This window comes from Protopterus annectens, chromosome 3.part1 (assembly GCF_019279795.1).
Source record: "Protopterus annectens isolate FY-2018-M chromosome 3.part1, PAN1.0, whole genome shotgun sequence".
Classification (NCBI taxonomy): domain Eukaryota; kingdom Metazoa; phylum Chordata; order Ceratodontiformes; family Protopteridae; genus Protopterus; species Protopterus annectens.
This window is the reverse complement of record NC_056732.1, coordinates 1,287,861,668-1,287,873,932: the sequence shown is the minus strand read 5'-3', so window position 1 is coordinate 1,287,873,932 and position 12,265 is coordinate 1,287,861,668.

The window sequence follows — 12,265 nt, the reverse complement described above, 5'->3', positions numbered from 1 at the left end:
GTAGACACATCCACATGAACTGGCATGTTCAGCACAGCGGTGTGCCATGCAAACATGCTCAGATCAGCATAAACACATGCTCCGATTCTAAACAAAGCTTAGCAGCACTGGACACACCACCTCTGCTCAGCTCAGTGGTGCACAACATGCACAGCTGAGCTCCAGTGTGCTTAAAGAAATTGAGACATACCCCATTTTCATGTCAGCTACCTCTTCTGTGGACACCAACATGGTTCTGGGGCTATATGAGTTTGATCTGTGGACATGGATACCCATTTTTGCTATTCAGTAACCCCAGTTCATTTGCATACAGATCTGTGCAAACAGCCTGGAAACTATACTATTCCAGAGCTTGCCTCCTTAGCAATCACAGACATCTACCATTGTACAAATTTCATGCAAGGCCCTAAAATTCATCGTCACATATTTACTTTTTTTCATTTTTACACTTTTAAATATTTTTTTTTTGCATAATGGCATGTTTGCACACTGTTGCGTGCCGTGCAAACATAATATGGGTATTAAAAATATTATTTTAAATTTGTTTTTATTACTTTTTGAACACATAGGACATAGTTTTGCTATTTCTGGCCTTCTAACTGGGCTTTTACAGCTCCTGTTCACTTTTTAATTTCATATACACCAAATTTTTCCATGTATACTTCAGACACCAACACGGGATCTGCACGACTGCCTATCTGCTTGCTGGATTGCTCTACACCCTCATTTGCATGCAATTCACCTGCTTATGAGGTGATCTGCATGCCACAGACACTTTTGTGTTGGCATGGTTGTACACACCCATCAGCTCTGTCTACTGGATTGCATGGCTGCTTACTTCCATGTAAGCTCTGTGCCACTATGCCTACATGGAAAATTACTCCATGTAAGCTTTATTTAATTCTCTGGAATGTGTTTTAGCAGGGAAATCAGAAAGTCATGTAATCAGTAAATCAGCTCTAAAATAGTAAATTCCAGTATATATGGCCAAGTGCAAGATGACTTAACTGAACCTATGAAAGAATATCTGAAGGTGGTACTGCTCAGTGCTAGAATTTTTAGCAAGAAACTTCACTCTCTGCAAGCTTTCCTCTCCCTGGAGAGTGTAAACATCTGTTTAGTAATAGAGACATGGTTTAAAGTCACTGAGTGTACCCCAGCAATGCAAGTTTATAATGCCTTTCACACCTTTAGACCAGCTACTGTGCAGGAGGGAGCTAAAGGTGAAGGAATGTCAGTCTGTATTTAAGATTAATCTCACATCCAAACTAGTTAAAGTGTATGACCCACTTGTACTCATATATGTGCAACTCACCATAAATGGGTTGTCATACCATATCCTTGCAAAATGTAGATCCCCCCTCCATGTCCCAGGAAATCCATGCTACCTATTTCAATGTATTAGAGTCCCTGACCGTTCAACGTAATATGATAAATATTCATGGGTATCTCAGCTACCCACCTGTGTCTCTGCTGAAGATGGGAAACAGGTGCTGACTTTGAGGGAACATGGGCCAAATTTGTGGCTAGGCTTATAAGGGCCTCTAGGCCAATAGCCTAGTATCATCTTATGAGCCCCTTTATAGATTGGGAGTCCTACACCACTTCTAATGCACAAGCCCAGCAATTCTTAAACTCTGCTAATACCAACATCCTGGACCAGTTGGTCCATACTCCTACCAGGGGTACAAACATCCTTGACTTTGTACTCACGGACATGGAGGGAGGGGCAGGCAATGTTCCTCACTCAGTGTAATATCTTCGCTCGTTAGATCTGACCATAAGGCAGTATTACTTGAAATAAAAATTAAATCCGAGTATTCAGGGAAACAAAAACCTTCAAGAACTATTCCAATGCTAAACTCTCTCCACTAAGCCACACCTTGGCTAAATTCTAAGCACCCACAAACCCAGTAAATACCCTAGAATACACTGAGTTATTTACAAAATTTCTGTACAGCCATATTGATAGCTGTATAGAGTGAGTTGTGCCCACTCATATTAACAATAAGACAAACTAAAGAAACAAGCCACCCTGGTGGAATCACACTATAAATCAGTTATACAACAAAAGAAAAAAAAATGTTGGCCAAAAGTAGGAGGAACAAAGCCCAACATACTAAAAGCCCCCTGACCAATCTAAACAGGCAGCTAAGAGGGTTAATTAATACTTCAAATGCTAAATTTGAAGAAAAAATAGCTTCTCAGGCAAAGGACAACCTCAAAGCTTTCTACAGCTATGTCCATAACCTCAGTGGAAATACACAACAATGCACAGAACGTATTGTAAATGGTATCACCCACACTGAACCCAAGGCCATTACCAACCTCAAATCCTCCCCCCACTCCCCTCTGATAGTCCAAAAGAAATACCACATAATACAATCCCCCCAACCATTACTAGAGAACAGGTCACTAATGCACTTTCCAAAGCCAAAAACACTGCATCGATGGGCTCCGATAAGAACCCACGATGTTTACTAAATAGCATAAGACATGACCTCTCTGGTCCACTTGAATCACTTATCAGCTGGAGGCTTCAGTGAAGTTTTGTGCCCAAGGAATGGAAGATGGCTACAGTCATTCCCCTTCACAAAGGAGGTCCAATCACTGATCCAGTTAAGTACAGGCCCATAAGTCTTTCTAGCCTCATATGTAAGGCTATGGAAAGAATCATCATGGACATGATAAAGGAGGACATCAGTAACCTGCAAACACTAGACCCATCACAGTTCATCTTTGTTAAAGGACGGTTATGCCTATTAAATCTTGTGGACTTTTTTGAGAGGTACACCAAGGCACTGGATGAAGGTAAGACTATGCACACAGCTTACCTTGACTTGGCCAAGGCTTTTGATACAATACCCCGGTCAGGTATTATAAACAAGCTCACTAATTTAGCTATAAATCCTTTTATCATCTGCTGGATAGTCAGCTGGCTCACTGATAGGACCCAAAAGGTTAAAATAGGTAAGGCCACCTCCATCATAGAGGCCAGTCACTAGCAGAGTCCCACAGGGCTCAGTACTGGGCCTGCTTCTTTTTGCAATCTATTTCTCTGAAGTGGAAGTAAATGCTGAAAGTTTATGGCTGACTAAGTTTGCAGAGGATTGCAGACTGGGGTTATCAACTCTCCTATAGACATTAGCATGTTTCAAAAGGTCTGTCTCTGACTAACAAAATGTTACTAAAGCCATGGTCTTAAACTCAGTACAAAGAAATGCATAGTTGTACCCTTTGGAAAATCAACCATCCTGGCTAATTACCATGTTGATAATGCACCCCTAAGACTTGACCCAGTGATCAGGGATCTGGGTGCACACACAGACAGTAACTTTACCTTTGACCACAATGTGGCCACAGTGGTAAGGAAATAATTTTATTTTGTGAAAAGTATAAGTAAGGGCATGGCATCTAGGTCCAAAGAGATCATTATCCCACTGTACTCTGCCCTTATCAGACCAATCATAGAGTATAATGCTCCCTTTGGTATGCACCTGACCAGGCATATGCAGCAACTAGAGTGATCACAAAGGTTCCTTACAAAAAGAATACAAGGCGAAACAAACCTGCGTTATGCAGAGTACCTTAAAGCCCTTTCCATCTACCCAGTCTCCTATAAATTGCTGAGGGGTGCTCTATGCCTGGCTTATTACAAGGCATCTGCAAACCCCATACTTATGAATCTCCTACATATTTGTAAGTCAAAGAGTACCAGAAATACAAGGTCTAAGGACCTAAATTTTGTCTGTGACTTGAACAGAACATGCTGGAGAGACAGATATGTGTCCCAGAGACTTCCCCTCCTATGGGACAGGCTTCCCATCCACATGAAGCTGAGTTTGTTTATTACCCAGTTTAAGCATAACCTACAAAAGTGGATGGGAAACTGGAAATTTACACCAGGCCTGGCACCCATGTCCCTTATGGACAGAGGTAGCTTATAAATGCCTGGCCCTCAATGTCCCATTTGAATGCAGGGCATCATTATTCTTTCGGGAAAACTTGGCTAGGCTTAGAAAGACCCCTGGGTTGTTAGCTTAATAATGAATTTATGAATCTATGAAACAGATACTTGTATGTGGCTATACTACATGCAGCAAGACTGACAGCAACAGCCTTATCAAAAAATGACAAGAGATGGGCCTCCGTGAAGCCATAGCTCTTAGCAGCTGTCCACAATGTCCCTACTATAATCTGCTAATAAATAGGTAATCACTACAGGTCAAAAATTTCAACTTTGTCTGCATTTAAGGCTAATATTCATAACTGGATGGGTAAACACAAGTTTACACAAGGATTATTACGTATGTCTTTGCTTGATTTGGGAGGTGAGCACTATTAAAGGATGGCAAGAACTTTTAAATGTGTCTGCTTAAATATGTGTATGGCTAGGCCTCTTATGGTCCCTGTGATCATTTGCTTAGTATTTTCCTATGTTCTCACATTGCTAATAGCAGGTTCAATATACAGATGGAGCTACGATGCCTGAGAACATTGGCCAGATTTAGTGACATTGCTGAGTCTACAGGAAGGTTCAGTGATACACTTGGAATAGGTAATAAAAATTAATTTCATTAATATAGACTGATATGGAATCTCATTATGTGCTAAAGGCTTAGGGAGACATGATTCATCTCAAAAACGCAGAATTTTATATACGAGTCAGGAATATTTTTTATCAACCTGAAGAGTAGCTATAGACAATAATTGAAAAAAAGAGTTGAAGGAATTTATCTGGGAGGGGAAGAGGTCAAAGGTTAAGTGGAATAAGTTGATCCTTCCAATAGTACATGGTGGTTTAGGATTACCTGATTTGAAAGGATATTTTATAGCTACACAGTTAAGGGTCACATAAATAATATAAGCAGAAGGTTATAATTTAAAGTGGAAATGGCCAGATGTGTATGGCTCCCAAGTATGCAACAAGATCCAGAAAGTTTAGGGTCTGTGCTTCGAAGTGCTTACATAGGAATTTTTATACCCCAAGCAGACTTCAAAGAATTTTTCCTCAGGTAGATAGCAAATGTTGGAGATGTGATAGGGAAGAAAAAGGTAACTGGGAACATGTTTTTGGAGCATGATGATCTGACAGATTTTAAAAATTCCCTACAGAGTACTCTGTCAGAAATATTGGGTGAGCAAATGGTTGTAACAAAGGAAATGACTCTTTTGAGCTTGGTTACACAACCTGAATTGTTTAGACATAGTAAGGTCTTATTAAGTTTAATTCTGTTGGCTGCCAAAAAAAGCAATTACTAAAAAAATGGACATAGAAGTCTAAACCAACTGTTTTTGAAGTACTTGATTATTATAAATAAGATAAAAGAACTGGAAGAGAGCTCTTTAGAAAAGGGAAGGAGCAAATTACATGGAAATAAATGGAAATTGTGGGGACAATACATGCAGAATAATGTTCAGGAGAAGGAGTGAAGTGTAAGAGAAGGCAGCACATTACGTAATATTGGACTAATGAATAGTTACAAAGAAAGAAAAATGTGATGAATAATGTATGTAAATGAAAAAAAAAATACGGTTTGTTTTTTCTGTTAATGTGTTTTCTATGTCTTAAGTGATTATTTAATAAAGGTGTTTTAAAAATAATACAGCATTGTGAGGTGCTTAATTGAGTGAACCCTGTTCTAGGAATGATATCATTCCAGGCAGGTAGGGTTTAGTTGTTTGATTTGGAGAGAACAGGATGGCAGAGGCTGTTCACTCTTGCTACACCAGAGTTTTGAAATCATTCCCATTGTTTCCATGGACCCGATTCCGAAAGCTAGTTGCAGACAATGCAGTACACTGAAGGAAGGCTTCATGCACAATCTGTGGATGAGATTTCAGAAGACATACTGGAATCATTTTGAGTACGTCTTTATTCAGTATAGGATAATTACAGAATCCACGCATGCCTGTTGGATTCCAAAACACCTTGTGAAATGTAACAAAGTGCAACTCAAACTCTGTTTCTGAAATCCTCAGCAAATGCCACACTGAGACACAAGTAAAGGAAGCTGCCACCCACAAAATCCTATGGACTCTGTAACACTACTGAATAAAAAAAAAAAGTGTTACCTGCAGTAAATGAACTGCAACAGGCTGTGGTACTGCAAGGCATGGAGGATGATTGCCCCTGTGCATTCTAGAAGGCAGCCAGCTAGACAGAGATCCAGGCTATGACTAAGCCAATTGTCAGATCAAGAAATCATTGACAGGCACCACTTAGACAAGCAGCTGGTGCAGGCTTTGTGCAACATGTGTGCCCAACATGTCTGCATATATTGTGAGGCAACCTTATACCTCTTGAAATCAAATTCTGTCTGAACTTAGGTGTACTGGAGTCTAGTACATTCCGACACATGGGAAATGCTGGAGGAGTGTCACAGACAGCAAATGGCTGCATCTTTGCACAATTCCTAGAAATAATGTGCACCAAGGTGGATGAATATATACAATTTACATCTACACCTGTGGAGTGGCTAAATATCATGCACCATTTCCAAAACATTGCCAACTTCCCCCCCTGTTCTTGGTGCAATAGACTGAACCCATATCCCTATTAAGACCCCCATGCAACTAGAAACATAAAGATACATCAGTAGAAGTGGGTGGCCATCCCTGAACTGTCAGGTGGTCTGCACAGCAGATGGCAGCATAACTAATATCATGGAGACACACCCAAGGTGTTTCCATGATGCTGCCATATAGAGGGAAAGTGATCTGAGAGCTGGATTCCAACATGGTGAAATACCTGAGGGACTACTACAGGGTAGATACAGGAACACAACTAGGATGCAAGCTAAATACATCCCTGTCAACATTATGGATAATGACAGCATATGTATTACCCCAACAGGTGACTGTGGTTATCTATTTGAGTTGTGGCTAATGACCCCATACAGAGAAAATTTAAACCCTGCACAGTAGGCCTACAACAGAGCACACTCCATGACAAGAAACGTCATACAACATGTTTAGTATACTGAAAGCCAGGTTCAAATCTAGGGGTGCATTGCAATACACACCTGAAAAGGCAGCACAGATGATTACTGTGTCCACCATACTACACAATATGCTAACAACCAAACATGGTGTTGTCCCTGCTGCACATATGGGTGAACTACCCTAAGAACCCCAGATGTCTGAAGATGGCATTCTGCATCTATCAGAGGATGAGCAGGAGAACACTAGTGGCAGAAGAAACAGGCATGGGCAGTAAAGGATGTGAACACAAATGCAGGCTCCAGCAACATGGCAGCATCTAACACACACCTTTGAATCATGACAAGCTACATGTACAGAAGTACCCAGATTAATATTGATGTTCAGGTGCTGCCACACAGCATTCATCATTATCACAGGGAGAGACTAACACTACAGGACACAGTGGATTAACTGTTAGTGTTACTCTAACGCAGTCTAGGGCATCCAATGCTGATGGCAAACACCATGGGCCTGGCTGCTCTTTCATTGTATGGAAACACTTGGCCCATGTTACTCCACAGATGAGACTGATGGGGTGATGCTAGCATGTGGAGACACACTATGGGAAGGAGCATGGATGCAAGTTGACTGGGTGTGACTGCTGGCCCCACACCAGATTGGCCAGCAGCAAATGTGTGTGCATGCTGCAGCATAGACATTGATGCCTGATGGGCAAGGGTTCTCTCTCATGTGGCACGCAGCTAAGCACAGTCAGGGCAAGCAGAGACCCCTGCTTATAATACAGCACTGCTGTACTGTTAAAACTAGAGATTCAATGGACCATGCCACAGATAACACACTTTCAATCTGTGCAGCCAATGCCACAATGACCTTACTGTGTCTGCACTCCTTTCCTTCAATGCAGCACACCCAGCTAGTGTGCAACATGATCCGTGGCATGAGCATGTGCATGAATGTCAGAGCCATAACTTCACTAGGAACGTTCATTTGCCTGTAGGAGTAGGTGGACACCCTCTGACATGTACCCATGCACGCCAACTACATGCCTACATCTATTGAGCTGGGTAGTATCACTCTTTTGTTGGGAGTCAACAAAACCAGCAGACTCAACATGGGACTGTGGTCCACAGGCCTCATCCTGTCCACCATTTGATGTCCCCACAATTTCAGAATTGCTGGACATGTTTTCTTCAAAATCTGAGGATACAGCCTCATCCATATGACTGCCTCCATCTGGGCCAAACTGTTATCACCAAATCTGTGTCCTATATGCCTGAGGCTATGCTAGTATAGTGAGATACATCAGATCCCTCATTGGGATCAAAAGATGGGCTAATGGAGGATGAAGGTTGTGGACTTGCTAAAAGAAGAGACAAATGACACAGGTCAGGTAAATGTACATATATCACATGCTGGATATCATTACTGATATATAGCACAAGTATATCACTACAATGTTACAGATGCTAAGGACTTACCATGAGGTCACATGTGAGCATGGCTCATAGAACTACATAACAGGGAGCTGACATTTATGTTATATAAGCAAAAAACACAAAACACTAAAACAGAAACAAACTGAAGAAAAACTGCCAACGGAGCAATAAACTGCACACTTCAAATTTAATAACAGTAAAAACAAATACAGGTAAACTGCTTTTCATCCAGCTTAATAGCCAGACTTCAGATGATGTCTGGCTATTAAGCTGGATGAAAAGTGCTTTACCTGGATTTGTTTTTACTGTTATTAAATTTGAAGTGTGCAGTTTATTGCTCCATTGGCAGTTTTTCTTCAATATATGCAACATACACGACATATGTGAGGAATAACAACAAAAAATATACCTGACATTCCCTCACTGGAATCCATCACTGGTGCAGAGGACTGAAATGCAACTGTTGTAGGAAAACAAAGGCATCAACATAGTATTAGTAAGCACATGCTTGCCAGCATGTACCATTCCAACAGAGGTACAACACACTGTAGATAATGCATACACATACCAACTGGTCATGACTGAGGTTGCCAATGGTGGCTGTCCTATGTAGGGGTAGAAGGACACAGTATTAATGGAGGACAACAATAAGAGTTACAGGAATGACATGCAGGACTCAGAGGAAAATGCATAACAGTTACATCCTCCCAATGTGGTGAGTTTGTCTGTCATAATATGAATATTGCAGTGGCAACATGTAGACAAAACAAACAGTCATGAATGCAGACATAGGTGCATAATGACATATACAACACAGTAACAGGATGTGGTGATAACCATGTGACATATGGTGCACATGTTAGCCAGATGTCCATGTGTATGAAAAACAGCAACATTAATTTCATACAACACAGATGTGCTACAGAGTGATGCAGCCTATAAACATGGTGAGAAACCATACATGGTCTGTCCATAGGTGCATTTACACTGCTGATATCTATAGAAAATGTATCTGTAGGTTACAATATTAGAGAAATATCAAAATGACAGTATACACCACTGGCATGACAAGAGTCAGAGGCAATAACAGGTAATGGTCACTGTAACAGTATATGGAAACATTCACCTGTCATGTTTTGCTAAAGTGCAGAAGTGGATGGACCTGTGCATATGAGTTAAGACAAAATTACACATGCTGCTGATATTGTTATGTATGTACTGAAGTTGTACGGCAACATGTCATTACACTTACGTTGGGTATTGTCAGCATGTGTGCTCCCATGTGCATGATGCAGCTCTGCTGCTGTAACAGAAAAATAATGCATGAATATGCATCCGACAACAATCTATACTGAGGTACTCTGTATGCAACAATATTATGCAAAGTACCACATATATGTGCAGTCAGGTACACCTGCTTCTATTCCACCCAAGATATGCACTGCTCCACACTTGCTGTATGCAGAAATGCAAAAAAAAAAAAAAAAAAAAAAAAAACTGTGTCAGCTCGTCTGGGGGATTCAATGATGGGTCACCACAGGTAGCATCCCTCAATGTCTTGTACCAGTACACCCTGATGGCTGCATGAAAGATCATGTCAGAGAACCATTAGTGATAGACCTCTCAGGATCTATTGTAACCTCCCACTGCATTAATCATATTAGTAAGGTCAGTCCACACTTCATTTTTCCAACCTACATATCCTGCCTGTCCAAGCAGTCTCTGTCCATGCTGCCACAGAGCATCTATTAAAATTTCTTTTTTTTGTGGTAAAACATAGGTCTATTTGCCTTCTGGAAGACAGTTATATGCACATGTTAGACTTATGTTGCTTCCCACATATGGAGATGATTATGTTGACAGCTTACGTCTATTAACTATGACTGCATACCTGTGCACTGCAATATTATATGAAGTAGTCCCTGTCCCATATAGTAGTGTGATGTATAAAACAACATATGTGCTGTCACAACAATGTTGAATTGGAACAGCTTCATAACTTGTGATATCTGTAGAGGTTTTATGTAGGATTTCAACCCATTACAGTGGATAGCCAACCATAACACCATTGGGCCATACAATCATTGTTATCTTGTGTGCACTTCACATTAACATACTACTCATAATTTATGTGTAAAACAACAATGTTCAGTGGCTGTCAGACCATATTAAAGGTATTGTTAACAGATGTAAAGCAACATCAACCTATACAGACAACCTATGGAAAATAAAGCAGCCATAGTAACTTGAATGAATAGCTATAGCAACACAATCAATAGTGAGCAGTCAGTGCTATTCCCCATTTCATCTGTATAATAAATTCAGTGATCACTACTACCATATTACTCTTAGCAGGAAGTATCTGTGCAGTAGCAGTTGTACAGCTTATGGAAACTGTTGGAAAGCTTTGTTATCTGTAAGGATACCACAGACAGTACAAGGTAACCAGACATAAACACAGATATACCCCTGGATTTACTATTCTTCCATGCAGGACTAGCTTAGTCCTGCATGAAAGTGGTTTTCTAGGAGCAGGATGGCAGTGTGCCATGCATATTAATGAAGGCGCTCTGCCTGAGCTCCTAATCTTACACGGAGTGTGTAAGACTGCAGGCGGCATGTCTGAGAGCATAGCTCTCAGAATATACACACCCCTGAAATGAAGAACAGCAGAAAGGCCAGAGAAATGAGCGAGACCACTCATAGGTGTCAGCATATCCCGAGCAACATTCCCCCATGTGTACAGCAGCTCTAGTAAATACAAATAAAATGAACAAACCCTTTTTTTTTTAATTAAGAAATAAAACTGATTAATGCTAACTGTAGGTGCGCAGGTGTGCCCATCACTTAGCTACGGTTAATGCAGCTTAAATGGCTGAAGAGGATAACAAGGAAGATATATGCAAATAAAGCAATAGCACAATAGTGTAGTGGCCAGAACATTCACCTTATGAGCAGGCATTTCCGGTTTGAGTCCCACTACAGCACTTTCCATGGCAAATCATGTTATGACCAATATTTTAGTTGCATACCCCACTAAATAACATATATTTGTAAACTGGAGTACTGCATTAAATGCATATGTGAGGTGTCAGTGTCATAATGTTGTAAAGTCCCCAGATAAGCACATGTGCCCCATACAGTATATGTACACAGGAATCATGGATAGAAATGGAAGGTAAAATCTGTAATGAATGGCAACTCCATACAGCTTCCAAATCCCCCACCTTCCCAAGAGCCATTAGATATAATTGTCTAAATCAGTGCAATTGTAAACAGGAGTAAACACTACTAAGTAAGTGTAAGCACCAGTAAGCAGTAGTAAGCACTAGTAAGCGAGTTTAAGCCTGTTTGCATGGGGGTAAGCAATGCGCACACAGGTTAAACAATTTTGAAGCTAATGCTCTGTAAGCATATTTAACCGGAGGTTAGCATTGCTGACCCTCGCGCGAACCTGCCCAAACCTGCTTACAACTACTCAAAAGTTCCTTAATCACTTTGTATCTAATGGCCCTTGTTCCCAGCAACAAAATAACCAGCCTTGCAGGTCTTGAACTAAGGACCCTATACTCAATAGTCACAGTAGTTAACCATCAAGCCATCACAGCAGTACAGAAGAATGAGGTATCACCAAACAAGTCCTCACTATAGTAAAATCAAACTGAACCTGTGAAAGGAATCAGTATACATTCATATGTTCCATAACCCACTACATAACATAAATATGTGAACTGGAGTACAGCAGTAAGCCCACAAGTGAGGTGTAATTGTAATAGAGTGTTGAAGTTCCCAATAAAACACAAGGACCCCATACAGTGTACATACACATGAACCATGGATACCAGGCAGATATACAAGATGTATTGTGTCTTTCGGCTTTTCCC